This window comes from Rhipicephalus sanguineus, chromosome 4 (assembly GCF_013339695.2).
Source record: "Rhipicephalus sanguineus isolate Rsan-2018 chromosome 4, BIME_Rsan_1.4, whole genome shotgun sequence".
NCBI classification, from domain to species: Eukaryota; Metazoa; Arthropoda; class Arachnida; order Ixodida; family Ixodidae; genus Rhipicephalus; species Rhipicephalus sanguineus.
The window spans coordinates 72,766,761-72,791,291 of record NC_051179.1 but is presented as its reverse complement, the minus strand read 5'-3'; positions in this window follow the sequence as shown (position 1 = coordinate 72,791,291).

Here is a 24,531-nt window from a genome sequence, read left to right as displayed (position 1 = left end):
TGTACTATTGCGTCGAAGACATGTAGAATCGCACCAAGCGTTGCACCATGTGAATTTCACAACGAGTGGGTGCTTTAAAGGCCCACCCATTACAAAGCGTTACAGTCGACTGCATTGATCCTTGCACGGTGTAAGAAAAATAATTTAGGTGTGGACACTCTCCGCCCGCCGCGAAGGAGAGCGCGTCCAGATAATGTTCGCCTTTAATACATGCGCCGGCCGCAGTTTCGTGGGGGGCGCTGCGACATGGGGGCTTAAGAAACCTATTGCGACGAGGCGAACGCGCGTTTTTCTTCATTTTTTTCACCTCATTGCATATTTTTAACCGTGCACGCTAGCAACTAGAGCAAGGAACGCAAACCGCGTTTCTCGCGGCCATGCTCGCGGCCGAAAAAATGCGACGTGCGGGGATCGCGTCCCTAACAGCGTTGTGTACGTAAAGCGCGGCGTCTTGCTTAGAGCGCGTGAGCAGTCTTTCTGCTCGCTGACTTCTCACGTGCGCAACGCCGTTACGGACGCTACGCACGCAGCTCGTATTCTATAGTACATGCGCCGGCCGCGGTTGCGTGGGAGGCGCTGCGACATGGGGGCCGAGAGGAGGAAAGAGGCGAACATTATGTGGACGCGCCGTCGGGCGGAGTGTCCACACCTAAATTATTTTTCTCACACCGTGATCCTTGGCATATTTCAGGCGCACTTCGCAAATAAATCTGAATCTGCAACAGGAGCTCGTTGATACGACTTCATCACCCTGTGTTGTCTTTCGTTCTCTTCGGTCCTTGTCATTCCTAGCAGCGCACTACAAGATGAAGTCGGCATTCAACCTTCAGCAGTGTGTTTTGAACACACATCCCTGCGGCAGCGTAAATTCGGACGCTGAATTCCAGACAGGCTCTGAAGCAGTGTTGACTTCTACGGATACACCTAGGAAGCATACATTGTGCTGGACGCGGACAACAACCTGTGCGTCCGACCGAGAAATGGTTCTTGACAAGATTGCGGTTCGTCGACTTGCAATTTTTCGTTGTCATGTTCGCGAAGACACTGTCGATGACACGATGTACACATGACAACGGTGATCATTGTACTGTACATACACAAACCATAGCATTAGCCCATAATGGTGAGTGGGCAACAACTAAAGGGTCGACTGTATCCCCACAACGATGTCGCAACGTATATAGAACCGATTATATCGTTTTAGCATCCGAGCTCAGAGCAAGCATAAATTATCTTAACGCCAGTTATCCCCTCTCAGCATATGGACTTGGTGACGTGACAGCTGTTATCGAGAGAACAGAGACGGCAAGTGATTAGACATTCTGGCCTATACGAATACGAGTTTACGAAAATACAAACATGATAACACGCGAACAGCCATAACAGCCTTACAATACATCTCAGGGGAAAAGAATTCAAGCAGCTTCATTGAATTAGTCACGAAGAGTGGTTAAAACGCGGAGCTGATGGCCTCACATTGCTATTTCATTGCTTGACTTTCCTCTATAGTACTTTTACCACCACCTGCCTACAGGAAAACCCGGTCTTCCTATCCAAAGTCACGGAACAATTCTTGCAACACACGTAACGTACGGCAGCTCTACATTGTGACTGAGGCGCGCACAGTTCACGAAGAGGCCGTTTGCACATATTGCGCAAGTGGAATCCTGAGAAACACTGAGTATCCTGAATGGAACAGCGAGTGTTTGCACTTCCTTCTTCTGTCTGTTCTTTGCTTCCGACACTATCTATCTATCTATCTATCTATCTATCTATCTATCTATCTATCTATCTATCTATCTATCTATCTATCTATCTATCTATCTATCTATCTATCTATCTATCTATCTATCTATCTGTCTGTCTGTCTGTCTGTCTGTCTGTCTGTCTGTCTGTCTGTCTGTCTGTCTGTCTGTCTGTCTGTCTGTCTGTCTGTCTGTCTGTCTGTCTGTCTATCTATCTATCTATCTATCTATCTATCTATCTATCTATCTATCTATCTATCTATCTATCTATCTATCTATCTATCTATCTATCTATCTGTCTGTCTGTCTGTCTGTCTGTCTATCTATCTATCTATCTATCTATCTATCTATCTATCTATCTATCTATCTATCTATCTATCTATCTATCTATCTATCTATCAATCTATCTATCTATCTATCTATCTATCTATCTGTCTGTCTGTCTGTCTGTCTGTCTGTCTGTCTGTCTGTCTGTCTGTCTGTCTGTCTGTCTGTCTGTCTGTCTTCCGGAGAGCGCACGACTTTTGCCATCGCCGAACATTTTAGATATAGACATCTTCATTTTTAGGGGACCGGAGCTTGCCCAATTTTTGTGGCACATACCTACTAGGAGCTGCGTGACGCTTCGTAGGGATTTTCCACTAACCTCGAGGTTAAACAGCTCCGCAGTGAAAAGCTAACTTCAGGCTGCTACATTCCTCGCCTTCGACCGATAAGCTCGCACACAATAATAATACAGTGCACACGGAACGAATAAAATGAAGATACTTATATTGACTGTAGAGCTTTGATGAATATTCTGCGTCGTGGTTGCCGAAATAGCGCCTGCCTGTGTGCCGTGTTTGCAGCCGCCACGGCTATTATAAACGGCAAGTCAGCATCGATCAAAATCGGTCGTAGTCATGCGTTCAAATATGGTTGCGCCGATGGGTGCGGTGCTGTAAAGGGTGTATAGCACGTAAAGAGACAGGCAGCCCATTCTTGCGTCTTACCAAATGCGCAGACATGCTTAACGACCACTTATGCATGCAGTGCCGCGTAAGGTGTACTCCATAATATGTCGAATGTCACGTGATTTATTGACGTAACGTTCATTACATAATAATCGATTTACAGCCAAATAAATGGTCCTCGCATGCATACATGTCAGCCGCGGCTGCTAAAAACAGGTGTTTCGGTTCACATGCAGAAGTTCAAATTCGCCGCGTGTTTTCTTTTTTTCCTCGCTTTTTCTTTTTTTGCTAGCGCTTCCTCCACGACATCGCAATATCGGTAAAATTTTCCGAGCCTTCTGCTGCTCATAATGTAATTTAACCTCGGTACTACTTCTATGTTCTTATCGCTTCAAACATTCTGGCGGTGGACTGCGAACCACAAGGAGGCTGCGCTATAAACGTATGCTTATAGGAAACGTCGACTACTAAATGTCGAATCGAAGATGAACTTTTAGCTTTATAGTTAATGTTAGGTGGAAAATATGATTCCGCAGTGTTGATTCGGAGATATTTGAACTAAATGGCCAATCAGTGAGAATTACTTTCTCATCACGCGTAATTAAGATAACACACTCCCGCGTTGATTACTCTTTCGTGTTATTTACTCTAAACCAACAAACTTCAGAGTAAGTAGTACTCTCTAGTTACGCATAAGGAAATCATGCGCTGTCTCTGCATCACTAATGAGTGTTATCTGCTTTAAACCTTATGTCATGTTTTAGTGTGTTTGTGATTGCATATGACGTTTCCTTCGCTCAAATGATAGCGCAAGAGTTGTAATATTAGTTTAATGTCTTGTAATTTCTAGTCTAGGTTTTTGTTTGTTTTCTTTCTTTTCTTTGTGTCAGCTACTATACTGGAATATTGGGCTCTTCCATAGACAAAGTTACCAAAGCGTAGCAGATAATGAAGCGCAAAAATTCCACTGCAGTTTGGTCAGACGCCTCCTTACCGGACCAAAAAGCGAGTACTCCATGAAAGTATAGGCACCGCCAAGTAACCCCTATTAAACAATGTCAGAAGCTCAACCTGCCAAACGAACAGAGATGAATGGGCAGAAACTAGCGCGCAGATTCTACAACTTCGCTTTTCCTCCCACAGTCTAACACGCAAAGCCTCATACATCTTAGTCTTATTAAATACCCAGCGTGCTAATCATGAACGCCTCGAGCTCGGCATTGTAGGTGTATAGGTTGTTCTCGTATCGACAGCACAACAGTGTTGCCAGATTCTGCTGCTACGGACGCACAAACGCTAAGACTAATGGCGGGCGGAGCAGGCAGCTAACGCGTTTTAACGCAACAGTGGTTGCGACGTTTGCTTCAGTTTGCCTGTATGGAAATCTATCATTACCTTTTCTTCCCTTCCGTAATACTATTCCCTACTACTTCTCTTATACATCACTTTGTGTGTGCTTTTCTTCAGCGGTAACAAGGCACGTCAGCTTACACTCTCTGCACCGTACAACTGCGTGCGTCCGTGCAAAACTAATGCGTCGTTAGTGTAGCGCAGCTGTGTTCTCCGCTTCTTCGTGACTAATCCTCATGCGAAGTTTCTTGCTGCACGAGCCGGAACTGCAGCAACCGTAACGGCCGCCCTCGTTTTAACGCTTGTTCGCATCTATAAGCAGACATGCGCAAAACGCATCGCCTCTAATTACCGCCAGTACAGATTCAACACTCGGACGAAAGTGACATGACTGTAACGACCATTCGCGCATGTCCTACGTAGCACAGTGCCATTATCAGTTTCATTTGTCCGCCACTCGACCAACAGTGTTAGAACTGTCAAGATGATCTTGAAGGGCAAGAAGTAGAACCGCATACGCCTGACACCGGTATGCAGGGTTGCCAGTGGTGGCTACTTTTCGCCAAATTGGCGAATTTGAGAGGCCCGTGGCGACCTAAAATTATGAATGGCGACATGGGGAATTTTTGGCGATTTTCGGCTTAGGTCTCCACTGAGTTATGCATCCTAAGCTCAGTGTCGTCCCAACGAATGAGCGGCAACATTCTCTGCATTTTTCTTGGTTTTAGACCCACGAGTAGTATGTGCACATTACGCGTCATTCGATATGTCCGTCCTGTAACTCGTGTGTATCTCCTCAATTGATCTACAAAGAGAATAAAACGCTTATTTGATGTTCTGTGAGAAGCTCGGTGAGTCGGATCCTTAGTCCGGGATCTCATCTAGATGCAGCAGGTACTGGAACGTCCCCCGGTGACTCGGCTATTTGTGCAATAAAAAAATACACAGCTGAACCCCTTGTCATAGGAATCGGTATAACACGAAAGTGAAACGTGTCTTCACAGACCTAGTTCAGCGTTTGTTGTGCATTCTTCCGCCCCAAGCGCGAAGGAATGAAAGCTACAGCAACAAATTGTAATGTCACGCGAAGAACGGCAAGCAGCTCGAAACTTGCAACGCGCTCCTCAAGCAGAAAGGACGCACGTAACGAACATACACAGGATGAGCGTGAACTGTCACAGTTGTAAATTATTTCTGTGTGAGCAGCACGCTCCTTTCGCAAAAGCGGCCGCTGCAGTGAGCGAAGTGGCCTTTTTGCTCTCAGCGCAAACTTGCGGTGAGAGCACGAGACGTACAAACCACCGTCATCACGAGATAGCGCGCGCACGAGCGACCACACCCTGTAGAGGCGCGCACTCATCTGCGTGGGGCGACGACCATTAAAGCGTGCTCTTCTCTTCGAGCCCTCCGCGCCATCTCGTTAGTGATAACGAAAACACGCTGATGTATCACCAGGGGCGTAGCCAGAAATTTTTTTCGGGGGAGGGTTCAACCATACTTTATGTATGTTTGTGCGTGCGTTTGTATGTGTGCGTGTATATATACGTAAGCAAAACTGAAAACTTTCCGGGGGGGGTTGAACCCCCCCCCCCCTTGGCTACGCCCCTGTGTATCACCCATCTCTGTGGACCGCCACCGGCAAATGGTGTATATAAATAGCTCGCCGTTAGCATGCCAAAGAACGTTCCGTCTGTGGCGGAATCGGTTGCGCCGCGCGCTGCGGAGCGAGGGGTCGTAAGTTCGACTCCCGGTGACGAAACTTTTCCTTGTTTTTTCTTTGCAATCTCTTAGTACTTATATTTTACAACGTCATATCCGTGACGAACATACGTCAGTGGAGCCGCGGAGGACCCCGGCATAAAACACTTTCCTGTTACAATTATTTATTGAGGCATTTTCCACTGTTCTCGGTGAGCGTGTGCAATGAAAACAATTGCTATATAACATTTTAAATTGTCTACTTGTTCATTGATAACGCATCTGATTGACGCGTGTAGCTATAAGTGACTATAAAAGAGGGTCAGTGGCGTCCGGTATCATATTAGTTCACACTGAAAAGGTGTAAGACTCACTAATGATTGGTTCCTGTAAGAATTCTGTCGTGTTACCTTCAATAAACATTTTAATCATTTTAATTCATATAAGGGTACGTAAAGCTGTCTACAAACAACGCCTTCACGGTTTTCGCCCAAGGTTTACCACACTTTTACCTTTGAAACGAGTGAACAGGCATAGAAGGATATCATGAGCGCTTCATACATTCACCCTTGCGCCACCACGCACATCTTGCGGCTAGTCGGAGAAGCAGCACCATGCACTCCCATGGTGAAGCGGGCGATACGACTGGCATTGAGAAGCGTCAATATAATTTAAGGGTCTTAGATGGTACTGTATTCTACGGGGCTACACGTGAGTGGAAATCTTTATTACTAGGTATGCCCCACGTATCTAGAATGGCGAATTTTTTGGCGAGATTTGTAAAAAAAATGGTGACTTTTGGCGACTTTCTGCTCGTCGTTTGGCGACATTTACTCGAAAGTCAGTGGCAACCCTGCCAGTATGCATGGCGACCAGTTCTTCTGAGACAGCGGTGCTTTGCCGACTGTGGCTTGTGCCGTACTCACTCATTTTTTTTTTTTTTTTGCCTTCCGAGTGGTTGCATTGCTTGCTTGCAACCACTGCGGCAGCGAAGAAACTGTAGATCGCGTTCTTTGTCGCTGTCCTCGCTACAGCGCACACAGGCTGCCGCTATAGCGGCCTGTATTGGTCCGCAATGTCCACAGGCCCCTGTCCGTAGAGACAGTACAGAATGGTAACCCGAACTCTCGTCGCACCGGAAATTTATTTAGACTTTAGTCATCTTTTTGTGCGGCATTGTCCTATCGGACACGTTCTAGTACACCTCCTATTCGCCCTTCCTTTTTTTACATTTTTTCTTGTGACCTCCTCTTCTCTCCGCTCCTTTTCCACCTATCCTTCCCTGCCGCCCCCCCCCCCCCCCCATTTGTAGGGTAGCAAACCGGATGTGTAGATTCTGGTTGACCTGCCTGTCTTTCCCTCGTTTTTTTTATCCTTTTTTTTCTCTCTCGAGACCGGCAAATCGGTGCCAACGCGATTTTTATTGGCATGTTCGCAAATTGTCAAATGGCCTGTCGCAATTCACGTGCTTATTTTGAATATTTCTCACAGCTGAAGAGCGCAAGACTAAGCACAGAAGACACGTACGACTTGTACGCCGAGGCGGAGGGCCGGGTGGCGCTGGTAATGAAGTACTTTTGAAATTTCTGTATCACTGATCCCGTGCCCTGTGTTCGGTGCTAAAAGAAAAATAATTGCCGGGGTTTTACGTGCCGAAACAGCGATACGATTATGAGGCATGTCGTAGCGGTGGGCTTCCGGTGATTTCGACCGCCGGCGGCCCTTTTTAAGGTGCACCTAAATCTAAGCGCACAGATGTTCCTTGCATTTCTCCCATTCGAATGCGGCCGCTGTAGCAAGGAATCGAATCTGTGTCCTAGAGCTTAATAGCGCGACACCTTACGTACTAAGCTACCTCAGTGGATGGCGCTAAAAGAAGGCCTTGAAAAAACAATGGAGACAATTCGGAAACTTGTCACTATTGTATATTTAATAATAAGAGCGCGAAACGGAGACGAACAATGAACCTAAACATGATGTGTTTTATTATTATTATTATTATTGTTGTTGTTGTTATCCCCCAGTCTTTGTCTCTGTGTCACGTTCTTTTGTTAAGGCGAGGCCTTTTAAATGTTGGCACAACTCTACAACGAAAAAAACAAAGCAGGTATGCGATACTGAGATGCCTTGCTTTTCAACATCATGTCAAAGTATTTGTGACTGTTGCTTTGAAGACACTCACGCCAAAGTAGGATGCTTCTTCGATTCGGCTTAGGAAATCGAGACTACGATTTTCAATTTCTTCTGGTAAGCACGCCTCGCCCAATATAACAGCTAAGCGGACTTATAAGGAATCAGCCTGCAGTTAGAGACGGTCCATGGTTGTCTTCCACCAGCTGCTAGAGATTTTTATTTCGTGTTTCTTTTCTTAGGAGGGCAGTAAAAAACTCTACGGAGAACGATGGTTGCAATGAGGGCTTGTTAGCGAATCATTTGAACGGCTTTGATGTAGCGCGAAAGGGCACTCGGACACGAGAAGGCACATAAGGACACCACACAGCGCTACTAGCAAACAACACGTTTATTTTGAGAGCATCATGTGTTTAGATTTCGCTTAGGTAGAGTGGCCTCTTTTGCGCATGTTCTGAGTGTTCCCACGTGTTCGACTGTCTGCCTGGTGATTGTGGTATAAAAGTGGTCTGATTTTTCAAAATAAACATGTTGTTGCTAGTAGCGCTGTGTGGTGTCCTTATGTGCATTGTCGTGTCCGTGTGCCCTTTCGCGCTACATCAAAGCCCTTCAAATCTACAGAGAAAAAAACGCCGCCAGGTCTGTCAGGTCAACTCCCACTTATAGCAACATTCTCACCACAAACGCCACTACCGAAACAACAGTCAAAGGAATAAAGCTTCGGGAGGTTCGTTAAAGTCAACAAAGCACCGGCAATTGCGGAAGCGAATGCGAACAGTTTTTCTTTCGAACGCGAAGGGAATTTGTACTGGTCATCAATTTAAAGTAAGGGGCCTGTGAATACCAAACAGTAGCTTTTAAATTGAATATCGAATCCAATAACAAAAAAAGAACAGCAAATCGAATCAAATATCAAATATGAAAAAGTGCATTTTCGGAGGCCTCAATTTTTGCAATTTGTCACGCAAAATAAATCCCCGTTGTGGAATGCGGTCGCGGGTATGGTTTTTCTTTTCTTTTTTTTTTTTAAATGCGAAGCATTTCTTAGCGAACCTCTGGCACTTTGAGCGTTTCTATCTACGTATCTATCTATCTATCTATCTAGCCGCCTACGTCTGGGTGCTCTCATGATCGCCTCCTTAACTTGGTGTAGACCAAAACTTGCATGGGAGGGTAAGAGGATTTGACGAATATGAGTGCCTGGTCAGGACATGAATAACATTAAAATCCTGTCGCGTACGTCGTCAAACCCTTTCCACTAGACACGTGTGGCACATACCAGTTTACCACGGGCCGCAGTGTACGGGTATGCGCCACAGGTGATTGACAGTTTATATCTACCCAGGAACGGCAAGAACAGACATTGGTAACCTAAATGCTACAGCGTTAAAGAAAACCAACATCAGCAGCGTTGACTCAACGAATGGAAAGAATGCAAATTAGGATCCCAGCAGGAATCGAACCCAAGCCTTCTGCGTGGCAGTCAGGTATTCTACCACTGAGCCACGCCAGGTCTATAAACTGGTTTGGAAAAACAGCCTACGCAGGCGTAATATCGGTGCAACGTCAATTGTGGTTGTGGTGCTGGCTATCTAATTTTACAAGAAAGCAGTAAACGCAACATGATATTCCTACGATGTGCCCTCCTACGATACAGGCGCCATATCAGATTAACGTCTGTAATTCCAGTGTTGGCTCCGCTTTCATAGCAGTCTAATCAATATTACGTTTGTATTCCTATGATTCAGCAAGCTATGTTGAAGCATTGCTTGACCCCGGAGGAATACATTAACGAAAGTTACATATGTTAGTTACATATGACGAAGTTACAAAGTTACTTCGTCCACAAGAACGACGCAGTGTCCTCTTCATTTCTTACTAGGCTGGGCGATGGCCTCGTGCTGACCGAGGATGATGCCAGATTGATTGACAGCCGCGTTGTAGACTAGACTACGTAGGCCACATACGTCTAGGTAGTCTACCAATACGACAAACACCATCCACTGATGTTGGTCTACGTAGCACTATCCAGGCCTACCAGCCTCGACGGCCTATACCTCCCCAACGCGAAGGGTGGCTTCAGGTTCCGGCATGTCGCCGGCTCTGTCGACAGACAATTTGTCGACGAAATGACCGAGGCATCCACGAATTCCAACAGCTCTGCTATACCACATACTTCACTACACATAGACCCCTCGTCACCACGATCACGACCGGATCCTATGACAAGTCATGACCAGCCGCTGGTGCTCACTGATCACGGTGATGATGCCCTTGTTCAAGAACTGCCAAGAACTTCTTGCACACATGCACACGGGTTCGTGAAACGTGCGTGCGTTCTCGGGACACGTATAAGCACTACATATCGTCTTACCGCTTCTGGTGTTGGTAATACCCACGTTGCCATTGGCAGCGTTACCCAATTTATACAAATTTATACAAATCTTTAACGTCATTTTGTAACGTGTCGCTCAGTAAAAAAAAGTTACGCCACAGTCACCTACCCGCCGCATGCTTCGCATAACATCGACTCCCACGGTACGTGGGATCTGCCGAATTTTTTGTAGTTGTGCGATATTGGGAGAGGGAGGGGGGTGTACAGTTGTGTAACTTGCTGCACTACTGCTTGTTTAAGTTGCCGAACTTGCACGCGATCGTAAAAATAGAGTAGAAATATCAGCCTCCCTCCAATATCACCGTTGAAATGATCGAGCTATGGAGTGGCGACTACTTTAGGAATCGAATGGTAGATACTCGATTCGCGAATCGAACTATTCACAGAGTTACCATACGATTCGTGTCGGATAATTGTAGTATTTGTGCATCTCTTGTGTAAAGTATTAGTCTGCTTTACTAACACACTGAGCGTAATTGACAGAACAAAAAAAAAGGTTGTCGAAATATATCCAATTCTGCCAACCTGTTCCATAATAATGCATCATCACACACTGAAAGTTAAAAAGTAGCAAAACTTCCCTCATCAAGCTTTCATGTTGCAACCATAACTTAGTCACCCAACCCGGGTCGTTTCCTCAATCTTACAAAAAGAACACCTCTAGCGTTCATTACTCGGGATTCTTCATCGGTCAGTTAACGCTGGAATCAAGTGGTTACACCAGCAGACGGAGGAATTTTATTCGGAAATCTTTTTAAAGTATGCATAACGGATATCGCAAGTGCACTAACTTTCTCGGAGAATGCATAAAATAGAACGGCACTCACAGCTCCCTATATCGACTTTTTTTCTGAGTGAGGCTCAATAATTAAATATTTTCCAGCATCTCTTCACACCTCGTAAATAACGCCGTCAGGCCCAGGCGATGTCGACTCGCGCTAACGTTCCATGGAAACATCGTGAAGTTAACTATATACCAAGCAGACCAGTGCCTGCCTGCTACCTCCGTTATTACTTGCATGCACATCACATAAAAGAAAATTAGCGCGGGCGCACCACTTCTTTTGCACCTCAGCTTTCCCGGCTTAATTCGATAAGCGATAACGACTGCCCCGAGCCTGGTACTCAGGAGCCCTCGTGGGTGTAGCGAGCACAACGTGGCGGAACACAACATCAAAGAAGAACAATAACAACAAATAATTGGCGCCCAACACTGCACGCGCTCCATTCACCACTCGAAGACGGCAAGTGCTCTCGACTTCGTCGTGTGGCAACGAAGCCATGGGCACTCGAAGTTGACGATGCGCCGATGATGCGGGAACTAATTGCAGCCCGAGGACAAAGTAGATTGGGTTCGAAGACGAGCGAATACTTAATCAGCGCCAGTACATTATCAGAAGACGATGTACGCCCGCAGATGTGGCCGTAATAAGAATGGTTGTGGAAGTACGCGGTAGAAGAAACGGCGCCAGCAAAACTTCGAAAGAAGCTAGCAACGTCGCCTGGAGACGCGACTCCCAGGAAAGGTAAGCGACGCTCTCGAAGCCACGTGGGCCTTCCTTCGCCGACGTTGTCGGTCCCGTCTAGCTCGACGCAAACACTGTCAGCGTCTGAAGAGGGGAGCACACGTTTGCAGTTCGTTACTCCGACATTGCCGCAAGGCCCCCGATAACCGGCTCACCCCCTCGAAGTCGTCTTCCAGCTTCCTCCTCGTGTGTTTTTGTTGTGACTTCACGGCTTTGTTTGGCGCGCGTCTGTGCGTATGTGCGAGTGCGTAGATGTGAGTGTGCCTGCGCACGTGTGCTGTCTGTGTTCTGCGTGCGTGTGCGCGTGACAAGGTGTGTAGAGTGCCCGTGGCTACGGAGCGTCAAGGAAGATATACGGGAAAACGATGTGAAGAGAGAAAACGCAGACAAGTCCAGAGGTCGTTAAGGGTTAACGTCGACGAGCCGTTACGAACAGATAGCATTCGTCTTTAAGATATCCGTTCCTTGGTCTAGCTATGCCAAAGTATCGCGCACTATCTCAGAAGTGAAGAGGGCACTGTAAAAGAGGCTAGGTTTGGTCCCGTTGGTGTGCGTTATTTATGTAAAGTTCATCTAGTAAAGTTCAGTTGATAGTCAGCGCCGTGTTGCGTCCCTTTCTTTGCCTTTCGTCCGAAATCAGTCGCGCTGTAGCCACAATGAAACTTTAGCAACACGCCCAGAGGCACGTGTAGTGGCGCGAGGCAAAGGGGCCCTGACTAAGGGCGCCACCTTACGACGAAGACCACCTGTCTTTCTTACAATAAAGCTTTTTTTTTCTCTCTCTCTATCTTGCTTCATTTCACTGTGATGTGCAATATGCCCATATCATTTGGCGTTGCGAGTGGCGTAAGTACAGCTGTGGACGACCGAAATATACCTACTGCTTTGAACTAGCGCTGTATCAAGTGAAAGTTGCCTTTTTGCTCGGTGTCCTCGTTTTTTTCGTGCGCTGCATCAAAGTACGAGGTGTCAGACAAAAATGACTATTTAGGCACCCTTGCTGCCAGGTAATAATAATTATATATATATATATATATATATATATATATATATATATATATATATATATATATATATATATATATATATATATATATATACTAATGTTGAGAGGTCAGTGTGGGTTTTTGTGTGTTGCACGCATCGCGACAAGTTTTCTTTTTTTTTCGCAGAAAAAAATCAGAAAAGAATTTTAAAAACTAATGCACAGATGCCATTTTAGCGCCCTACTTTAAAACCAGACCAACAACTACTGGTTCACATTTTCCTTTATGATTTGAAGTATTTATTTCGTTTTAGGCAGCAACCCACAGCGCTAATCAGATGCCGTTGTGGCAGCCATCGTCTCGTCAGTGGCATTACTCCAATTCAGACCACCATTTTCCGCTGCCTGAAGTGAAAGCGTGCCACCGTTAACAGCCACCGCGAACGGCCTTCTACATCACTCGCGCATACGTCAGTAGTCTAATGGCGCCTTCCATTAACCTGTCAGCTCTGATTTTTCCTTACACAGCAAATCCAGCATCGATCAAAACTCGAGCTGTTATTACGTGCCCCCGCCAACGCTCATTCTCCGTCATTTCGCACGCGGCGGGTGCGTCAGCACGACTCGAAGTATACGGCCGTTAATACAAAATATTGCTGAGTAATCCTAACTAAGGCTGCCACCTGCTGTAGGCACTTTGTTAGTTCAGATGGCAGGGATACCACGAAATATGAGCCTCACCGAGCCCGATTTAGAAAACTGAAAGATGACAAGGTTTATCGTCGGCTGCAAAGCTCTCTCCCCCTTGAGAAACCAGCACCACTTTTCTGTGTGTACATTTGTTGCGATATGAAAATGATGCCCATATCTCAATTAAAAAAAAAAGATGGCTAAACTATATTCTTAAGTTCATGTAACATAAAAAAACTTTTCAATGCAACAAATATCAGTCAGACGTAGGTGATCGTTTTCGGAATTGCTCTGGCTTTCGGAGCCATATTCCAATTATGCATCGACTGCTTTTCAATATGATGTCACGCCATCGAACACCACAGGGTGAAGGTTTCCGAAAAAAATATGCGTTTTTGTTCAGCAGAAGCCGGTCTTTCGACTATTTTAAAAGTCATCGGTCGATGCGGGCTGCGGAGCGAGGAATGACATGAGCAATCATCTTTTTATTTGGCTGAGCCTAATTTTCAGTGAAATTCTGCGTGAAATATGAAGGCTGCATTTTCTTCATTCTAAAGATCAAAAATTGCCACCTGGAAAAACCTGGTATGAAATAGTTTACAAGACACAAATGAAACTTTTGTTGATGTGTAGGTTATGTTAGCCGTGTTAATCAACTCTCTCGCTCCTCAGGTGTCGCTTGATCATCGTGGTAAGTGCATAGACACAAGAAGAGGACATACAGCCAATGTACGCATGGGTTTGTTCGTGTCTCCACTTCGACTGCTCAAAGTAGCGACAAGAAAAAACACATATACACAAAATAGTTTTTCGCATGGTATTTTGGAAGCCTCTCGACATGACAAAGCAATGACTTAGGCAAGGTCATTTTTTGTTGAAATGATGAACAGGTTAAGTTGGCACTTTTAAGGCGACACCAGGTACTGCTTGCCTCGGGCAAATAAGCGAAAGATATGAAAGAATAAAAAAAGCTGTCACGAAATACGCATCCAGCCGAACACCAAACGCGTAAACACAAAACTATTCATGGTGAAGCTTGGCAAGTTTTGCTGAAAATACGCGCGACCAACCGTCAACTTCGTATAGGTAAGGTATCCTTTATGCCCGCGGTGTACTCAAAGTAGGGACAAGAACAAAAACGCCGACGTGCGCTGCAAGTGGAAGCACGTGCACCACGTGCGGAGAACTTGTGCATGTAAACGGATACCGGGAAGATTAAACGGACGATCATCAGTCCTCATGAGAGTATGCCGCATTGTGGAAGATCATTCACTACAGTTCTGCGAGTGTCCGTCTCTTATCCTGCTGCGCATCCTCTTTCCAAAACGTCCGTGTCTCCTTCCTCTCGGGAAATACTCGGGAAACGAAATTCAGGAAACAAAAACGTATCTCCAGGGACCAGTGCACATTCATCATGCATGCACCAAACGGCTTCGAAATGGACCGCTCTACCGAAACAATAACCGTCATTGCGAATTTGCGCATGCACCCTCCCGATCGTCACGGTATCTGCGTTTGCTTACCCTGGTGCCGTTTGGGTTGTCTTTTCCTGTCGCATCGATGGTCGGGCGTCATCAGTCACGGCCACCTGTAAACAAACCTCGGTGTAAATATACTGCAATGCGCATATTTTTTTCTGCTATAATGCTCCAAGAAGCGTGCTTGTGTTGCCTGAAGAACGTTCAGAAGCATTCATTTGTCTCAACTACGTAAATAAGAATGGATATGTGTGACACTACTGATTTATTGTGTTGCTTTGATACGTTCTTCAAGCACATATTGCGTTGATAAGAACGGGATGTAGGTGTGCCTCTTCTGTCTGTATTGTAGTGAAAGGAAACGCGCTGGACGCACTGCAGTATAATAGGCCAGATCGAATGCTTGAACGGGACAGAAATATGAGAGAGTGTGTATAGGTAAGCCAGGATATCACCCGGTTTGCTACCCTTACATAATATACTATACAAAAGTGTACTGCGCCTATGTGAAAGGCGTGCACTGCGGTAGTTCCTTCTTAGACTTCTCAATTGTGCACCAGAAAACAAAGAAATCTCGGGCATATCCTGCTCAGGTTGCTCTATAAGTGTATGCGAGAGCATCATTGGATGGAGACGAAATAGTGACAATGCTGCTGTTATTATAACGGAGAGCCTACATTATCCAACATTAGCCAACATTAACCAGAATGATCGTCATCTTACCAGTATTTAACATTAGTCATCTGTTAGCTAGCAACACTACCCGACTTTTTCCAATTGTGAGACGATACTAGCCAACGTTAGCAATCAGCCGCATTTAACCAATATTATGTAGCAATAAAGAAAGTTAAATAACATTACACCACACCAGCCGACGTTATCATCCAATAAACCAGTAGTAAAGCCAGCACTAGCAATAGTGGAGATCATTTACCCTACACCAGCCATTATTAGCCCTTGCTTGGCAGCGCTGATAGTATACATATGCAGTAGGTACGATAGGATGATTGCAATATACGCTTAAAGACGGCATTCCGGGACCCCGCAGAAATTACGACGAGTACGCCAATGTATCTGCTCACGTATAAAACATAGTCATCATGCTGTTTCACGAATGTGGTCGTCTGCAGTATACATGAGGAAGGGTGGAAACAGAAAGGCGTGGAAGCCAGGGGGTCAAACAGAAAAACGTTCCGCTGATTACCTTACGCTAGCGGAAGGCTAAAGCGGAATATAATTATGAGGGAGAATTGGAAGGAGCGGGGGGGGGGGATGTGCCGCAAGTCGTTCTCAGAGAACACAAAAGCAAGCTTCACTGCCTCGTATAGGACGACGAGCGATGGGGATGGCGTTCTAGCAACGCCCAGAAGGAAAACGGCGGACCTTGCATTCGTCGGAACGCGTTAGAAATCGCTTCTCTTTCTGAATCAAAGCCCCGCCACGGTGGTCTAGTGGTTATGGCGCTCGACTGCTGACCCGAAGGTCGCGGGATCGAATCCCGGCCGCGGCGGCTGCATTTTCGATGGAGGCGAAAATGTTTGAGGCCCGTGTACTTAGATTTAGGTGCACGTTAAAGAACCCCAGGTGGTCAAAATTTCCGGAGCCCTCCACTACGGCGTCTCTCATAATCATATCGTGGTTTTGGGACGTTAAACCCCAGATATTATTATTATTATTTCTGAATCAAACAGAAGACAGTGGCATGGAAAAAGGTCGATGTCTTCTTCGGTACCGCAGACCTCCCATGCCGCACTGTGGTCACTTCAGTTAATATAATGCGTGTGCCTTCGTGAAGACAGCCCGCAACCGAAGTCGAGAAAGAAGCGAAGTTCAACGTCGACGAAGTGCGGATGGAGGTCGGAATTGAAGCGAATGGTTTGGTCGATATAGTATACTCCATATTTTGGACGTTCCACTCCGCCACTGAGAGACTACGTACCAGGAAAGGAAATGCTGCGCTTTTCACCATGTGACGCTCTATCAGCTATATATGCTAAGTGATTGCTCCTGAACGGCTAAACCATATAACCACGGGAAGTTAGCCTGGTGGGATTTTCGTTTGACGTAATCAAGTTTCACGATTTTCCATTAAACAACGGTCGTTCGTAACGTTTTCCCCGGAGAACTTAATGCATGCATGGTAACGCCGGCTTTGAGTTCGAAAACACACTGAGCTTTGCCAAAGTATACATCACGACATGTTGCAATACATTAAGAGCTGTACTGCTGTAGTACTGCATTAGGCCCTGGGAGGATTTAATTCTTAACAGCGAAGCTGTTTAACCTGCCGGTAACTTGTGCTCCGTCGTAAAAAACTGTCATCATCATAAACCGGCACTCGCTCTCTTCATTCTCTTGTCAGTGAATCTGTTTAAGCTACCGGTAACTTTTGCTCCATCGCACAGAACTCCTCAGGTGGGTATGCGCCACAGGAATTGCAAGCCCCACTAGCGTGTACGGCAGGTGCAAGTGTCAAACGAAAACGAACACTTGAAAAAGAAAGAGAGAAAGAAAGAAAGAAAGAAAGAAAGAAAGAAAGAAAGAAAGAAAGAGATAGAAAATAGAAAGAAAGCATGAAAGAAAGAGAGAGGAAGCCATAGAAAAAAGAGGAAGAGAAAAATAGAGGTAAGTGAAGGGACTAAAGACATGAGAAGATAAAAAGACAGAAAAACATAGACAGCGAGAGAAACAAAGAGAGGGAAAGAGATAGAAAGAAAAGGGAAGCGATAAATAGAGAGAGAGAGAGAGAACGAAAGTGAAGAAAGAGAACGAAATACAGTGAGAAAGAAATAGAAAGAAACAGATACAAAATGAGATACAAGAGACAGAAAGAAAGGGAAGAGGAAAGAAAGAGAAACAAGGAAGGGCGCCCTGCTCCGCTCTTCCTTACGGCTTGGCACCGCTAATGCGATGGAATCATCCTTGAGCAGGCCACAAATGAGGTCTATGCCGCGTACCCTTGTACGAGTAGACATCGATGGTGAGTAGACATCACTTGCAGCTTAGCACGCAAAGGCGCAGCCATTTTACTTGCGGGGAGTGAATGCAGGACGGGGAGTAGGGAGCCGCTGAAATTTCGTCACATATTTTCTCCCTTTACTGCGTAGTTCGCATCGTCTCTTATATATCTAGCTCAGGAGCACGCAAACAGCTTTAGTATTAGCAATTGTTTAGGCAATGAAGTCGTCTAATATGCATTTTTGATGCGCCTAACCTCACCTACATTTACATTTGTAGTGGTGTCGGCATCGTTTCTGCAGCATAACTGATTAATGAATTTGTGTGGTGGGGCCAGAATATATTATTTGAAGTACACGTCTGCGCAGTTTCTTATGCATTTTAATTCATATTGTTTTTTTTTTTATATTTATGCACTCTGTCGCTCTTTAAGTACATTCGAATGTTGTTCCCTCTGCCTGGCCACAACATCTGCATGGCCCATTTGGGGATACTTGCTCATTCTGTACCACTGAAGCGTCCGCGGCTACAATCAAGCACCGGTTGTGGACATGCCCTGGCCTGAACCAGATACGGCGGCGCTACCTGAGAACAGTGGGCCTTCATCCGACGAGACCACCGGATTATGATTTGTGGCTCTATGGGCCCCACCATAGAGCACTGTTCATGTATATAGCGGAAACCGGCCTCTATCTGTATATTTAACTAGGTATGCCGTTTGGCAAACTCTCGAAATAAAAAAAAAATAAATTGGTAGCGGCGTGGTTTGCTAGTCAGCAGTCGACTGGTACAACGTTGGTGACAAAGTTTTCTCTCTAATTTCATATTTTCGTTATGAGTATCCCAGGTAGAAAAGCTGTTCGATCTGAGAACCGAGACATGATTATCCACTGCGCACAAAGCCGCTTAAGGTTCATTAGAATGAAGCCTTACTTCCTACTGCGTAACTCTGCACGACTTAGCCCCCACGTCTGAGCAGCGTAAGCACAGATTAAGCGGTATACACATATACTGGCTAAGCTCTCGCAGATGCATAAGAATTCTCTCGGATTATGCAGGGCAAAACCCCTTAAAAACTAATCTTAGTGAGCACGCGTATAGAAGTTAATATTTCTTAACCATTTCCCCTAATTAGTATGTCCTCTAAATAATAGCAGCGTTAGTAGCACACAATAATAAATAACTCAAGAAATACCCACAGTCTGTCACTCGCAGATACTGGATCTCAAGATATACAGCGTGAGATTAATAGAATCTGCGGGGCTTGTTATACCTAAAATCCCCGGCAGCCTAACGATTCAATGTACAATATTTTGACAATGCTCGTGTTCTGCATCTCCTCTATAGCTACTCCATTTTATATGGAGCAGGACTCATGCCAAAAATGAAGGAACAAGACGGCACTGATTCGAAAAAAGAAGTATCAAGAATGAAAAGGTCACACTTGTGGTCGTATGACATAAAAGTAAGGCAGACAGATGACTAAATGCCGGTCTTCATCAGCCAATCATTAATCCTACTTCGACGCACTGCCTAATAAACGTTCCATTGCGCTATTCACTCGTGCTGTCCAACGCTTCTAGCTCATCACTCCCAAATAAATGAATGGCTGCCCAGCGAAGCTCTAAATCGCGCCTAGAACGTGCTCAGCCTATGAGAAAGTAAGCTAATGCAAGCCAATGTAAGACAGAACCACGTCGTCTGGAAACGCGTGAACGAAACCAGGCAGAAAGGAATCTGGGGCCACGAACTCGGCGCTGCAAGAAGCGAAAATAAAAAAAACGCCCAAAAATGTGCTTCTTCCTTCGACCCAACGGCACCCGCATTAGCGTATACCTTAAGAAAATAAGCCGGAGCTGGCGAAATTTATGGGCCCGGATTCGGATATTTGCTGCTGGGACAGAAGCTACGTAGAAGGATAAAAGAAGGCTGAAGCTCGGTGCGATGCTCTCCAAGAAAACCTTCATAAAGGCGAGACAAAACCAACACCACAAAGTGAAGCAATAGGCGTAGGCTTAAAGAAGAGGCCATGGAGAGGTGCCTGCGGAACCAGAAATAGATTACACGTCTTGCTTGCGATGGCTTTTGAGGCCGGCGCAGTAAAACGTGAATCAAGAATTCATGCGTGCCGAGACTGCTCTTCTTTTCAGACCCACAGCTGCCCCTCCTTCTCTCCCTCCCTCTCTCTCTCCGTCTCTTTCTTCTTACCTTCTGAACCTAGCGCTCACATTCTTGCCTCCTAATACCTTACGCCTCGGTTCCTCGCACGCCTGCCCTTGGCCAGGAAAACGGCGTAAAGAGTACAAAAAGCACGCATCGATGTGGCGTTCGAAAAAGGGCGCCGGTCGTAATGTCCCATAACGTGCTCACGTGTTATACTGCGCTTCCTCACTTCCTTATCCCTTACGCCGTCCCTGCGGAATCGCTAAGCGGAAGGCAAGAAAAATGCGACGGCATTTAAGTGTTTCCCCTCGAAACAGGGACAAGCCGGCAAATACAAAGGCGACGTAGGCGGCAGCTGATAGACGGCCGTTTAAGAGGCGACGAGCAGCAGAGAACAAGAGCATCGGAAAATGAACTTTTGCGTACGGCGTAGCCCTGACCAGGTGTTGAAACAATCTATGCTGACAAATCCCGCATGAATGCCTCTTTTTCTTTCAGCCTTTGAGGTGTGCTAATTATTCGCGCATAAGTAATAGGATGACTAAAATATATTGGCGTTTCTCTTTTTTACTGTTGTTTCGTTGGGAAATATCGAATGCCTCTGTCCCCATTTCCTTTTCTTCTTTTTTAATCATCTTTATGTTGTTTTTTTGCCGTGCCCGTGGAGGTTTGTCAAATGATGTTCAGAGTATGCCTTGAACAAGTGTCTTGAACAGTGTTGTCGAATTACTTTTGTTACGTTTCTTTCTCTTTTTTTCGTAGTAGTAGACATATAACAAAACCGCTGACATTAGCTATTTTTCTTTTTTTTCGTTTCTGTCGACCCCTTCACCTTACTCCGTGACATTAAATCCAGCATCTCATTTAAATAAAAACGTAGCACCTAACAAGGACAAGGAATTTTCTATCTGTAATGTGACTAAGTGCATGCGTATACAGCCAGCTTTTAAAGAGCCCCTCACGAGGTTTGACAATGTTGAGCTGACGAGCGAAATGCACACACTGGGCGTTCATAATCACGTCTGCCAAAATTTGCAACGCTACGCGTCGCGGAAATGAGTCAAATTTCAAGCTGAACGCTCCTTGCCCTTCTTCTCGCGGGCGCGCGCCCACAGAATGAGGGGATGACTTGCACGATGGAATGGGCCTACGTAGACGGTAGTGGTGTGACGCCGGTATTCTACGTAAACGACTGTGCTCTGAAGTCGCCAAAAGTAGCACGTGATACTGCAATAATTATTTAACACGACATGTGTAGTTTGTGTAATTTGTTGCTTGAATAGATGAATAAAACTTGAGAGAAATAATGAGACACACAAAGAGAATGTGTGCGTATTTTTCATTTTTTTTTTCGTGAATTGCAGCGAGATGCGACGCTAATGTGCCTCCGTTTCGCATGCGTTCGTGTCCCCGCGGTTAGCGCATTGAGCAAACGCCAGACCTGGAAATGAAAGTAATGTTCTGGTGCGTTCGACCACTCATTATGTTCATTTATTCTACCCCGTCCAAGTAAACGTTAAAGGGCCAGTAAACAACCCCGATGTCCAAAAATTGTAATGAAAAGAAATATGCGCACTTTTGCTATGTGAACATTGTGCCGCAAGAATTTTGCGAGTACGTGCTATAATAAGGAAGTTACAGGGGTTAGAACATCCGTTTCAGCTGGTTTCAAATTTTCGCGCGGCCTCACCACCCTTCTCCGCCACATGGAGGAAAAGGCGTAGCCCGTCGTCGTGACTCCGCCCACTTCGGCAACGTGACACGACGTCAACAACTGACGTCATGGGCGAGCAATGCACTTCCGCTTGCTGCGGCTCCTGGTTGTTTATTGTTTATATTGTCGCACGTGCTCCGTAACTTGACGGGCAGTTTTCGGCTCTTCACTATTTTCAAACCATTGTGACAGTTCACAATGCAGCAGGAATGCCTGCTTGCATTCCGAGACGTCGAAGGGGCGCGAGAGAAAAGCCTGGAGAACCCCGCTTGCCGCGCGAGCAAGCGCGACCCGTCCGAGCTACCGGAGATTCGTAGCGGTGGGTGGGAACAGGAACTGACGTTACCTTGACAATTGTTTGTTGAGACATGGTTTAGACCAATTGACGAGCTCAGTGCTACGTCAACTCGGCGATCTCCGAGTTGACGTCACTGCGCGTACGAGGAGGATTGGTCAGGCGTAGGAAAGAAGCGCGGAAATTGTTTTTCGAAATGAAGGGTCTGCGCGGCGCGCAGCGCTGTAATATTCGGAAAACGTGATCGCCGCGGTCTACTGTACGGATTAGCGAGCTTGTTTGGCGGGTGTAAAAAAAAAGTCGCAGCCTGTTTACGGGCCCTTTAATTAATGCGGCAGTGGTTCATGATACCGCCACTCTCGTGCTCGTACAAATGTCGCAACTTTCATGCCCGTCCCGCAGAAACAGGCAGTACACCGCAGAAAACGCCCACACAACGCCCACGGCCGCAACATAAAAAAATGTCACAGTTTCACCGCAAGGGCGAAGCAATGAATGCGATAGCAACAAATTGTAGTGTTACACGAAGTCAGGCTGGCAGCTAACTGTTTTGTGTCCGATCTCGCGTAACTACAAAACGCTGGTCCAGGGAGGGATGCTCTCCGCATAGTCACTTCGCGTTGAGAGCGCAGCACGTAGAAGGGTATACGAGCCGCCCGCTGTGATTGCTTTCGAGATAGCGCGCGCGCCAGCGATCGCGACCGCGCCCATAGATTCAAAGTTCAAAGTGGCTGCTACCGCGACAACACACCCCCCCCCCCCCGCTCCCCTCCTCGTGTCTTTTCATGGTCGTCAAAGACGGATGGGGCGTTTCCTGTCTGCTTCGACGGCAGGCCCCCCGAGCGAAGTGATGTTATCGCATGCGCCTTCCGAGCGACGGAAATGGGCCGGCTCGTTTGATATCTGCTTCGGCCGCGTTCGTCGCCCCCGCTCACGCACTTTTACCTGCGGTAGAACATAGAATGCGCGGGGGGATCTTATCAATTTGGACTTCATACCGGAAGGACATGACAGCGACGGCGACGGCAACGGCGACGGCAAAAACCCGTCGAGACAGTCCGTATAATTGCTATCGCAATAAAAAAAAGGGTAGCGGCCGTGCAACGTCGTCGCGTGATCGGGCGCTGGCTCGGGCACGACATGAGCAGGTGACCATGCATGCGCATGGCGTGTTCATGCGCACGCATCATATGATCCTCCGGCTCCGCTGCCGAAGAGGGCCGGGTGAAGATTTGGCTTGCGAAGACTACAAGGGGAGTGTGGCAAGGGTTTGAAGCTCGCCTCCTCGCATCATGGTTTCGGCTGCTACAAATTATTGCTTTTCTCAGCTCGTAATGAGCCGATTTGAAAAATTCTTGCGGCATAATGCTCTTCATTTGGCACACAAGAACTTCCAGCGTCTAACTAAAATTTCCTATTTGGCCTGGTGAGGGGCCCTTTAAGGGATAACTTGTACGGGAAAGAAATACAAAGAAAGAGGAAGGAAGGAAGGAAGGAGAAGGAGAGAAAGGAAAGGCAGGGATGTTAACCAGTCTAGAAGGACCGGTATGCTACCCTACACTGGAGGAAGGGATGGGGGAGATATAAAGATAGAGAGAGAGAGAGAAGGACAAGACGCACGCACAAAAAGTCGCACACATCTCATAGTCATGCTAACGTCGTTAGTCTATAACCGCCGGTGCAGGTCGGATGCCTTCAAGAAGTTGAGCACTGCATTCGTCGCCTTCACCCGCGATGACCTCTCAGGACGACATTCCAGAATGGTTTGTTCCGTCATCGGTCTGGGATCAATGCGAGCAAGAGCGACTGCGAGGGATTTTCTCTGCACATTGTAACGAGGACAGTCGCAGAAGATGTGCTGTAGTGTCTCCTCGCTACCACAGTTGTCACAAAACGGGTTGTCAGCCATTTGGATTTGAAATGAGAATGACTTTGTGAAAGCCACCCTTAGCCATAAACGGCAGAGCAGAGTGGCATCATTTCGGTGTAGTCCCGTAGGTGTCTGAAGAGCCAAACTGTTCGGGCAGTGGCGGTGGTGGTTGTGCAGTCTGCTTGCTGTATTACAAGTGGAGGAAGTCATTTCTTGTGCAGCCACTCGAAGTTGGCTAGCAGCATCGGTCCTTGATAGGGGTATCGTCTCGATCCTGTCACCTTGAAGAGCTGATCGAACAGCATTGTCGGCGTGTTCATTGCCTATCAGGCCGCAGTGACTTGGCAGCCACTGAAATGTCACGTGGTGTCCTTTCTTTAACGAAGTATGGAGGAGATATCTAACCTCGACGACCAACTGCTCGATGGTCAATCTTCTGCTATTCAAAGGCAGCCCTGCAATCTTTGCTATCAGCCCTGCGACACAGAGAAAGAAGGAACACAAGAAAGGCAGGGAGGTAAACTAGGCTATATACTAATTTGATAGCACATGCCTAGTGATTCCGCTACTCTTCCTAGAAT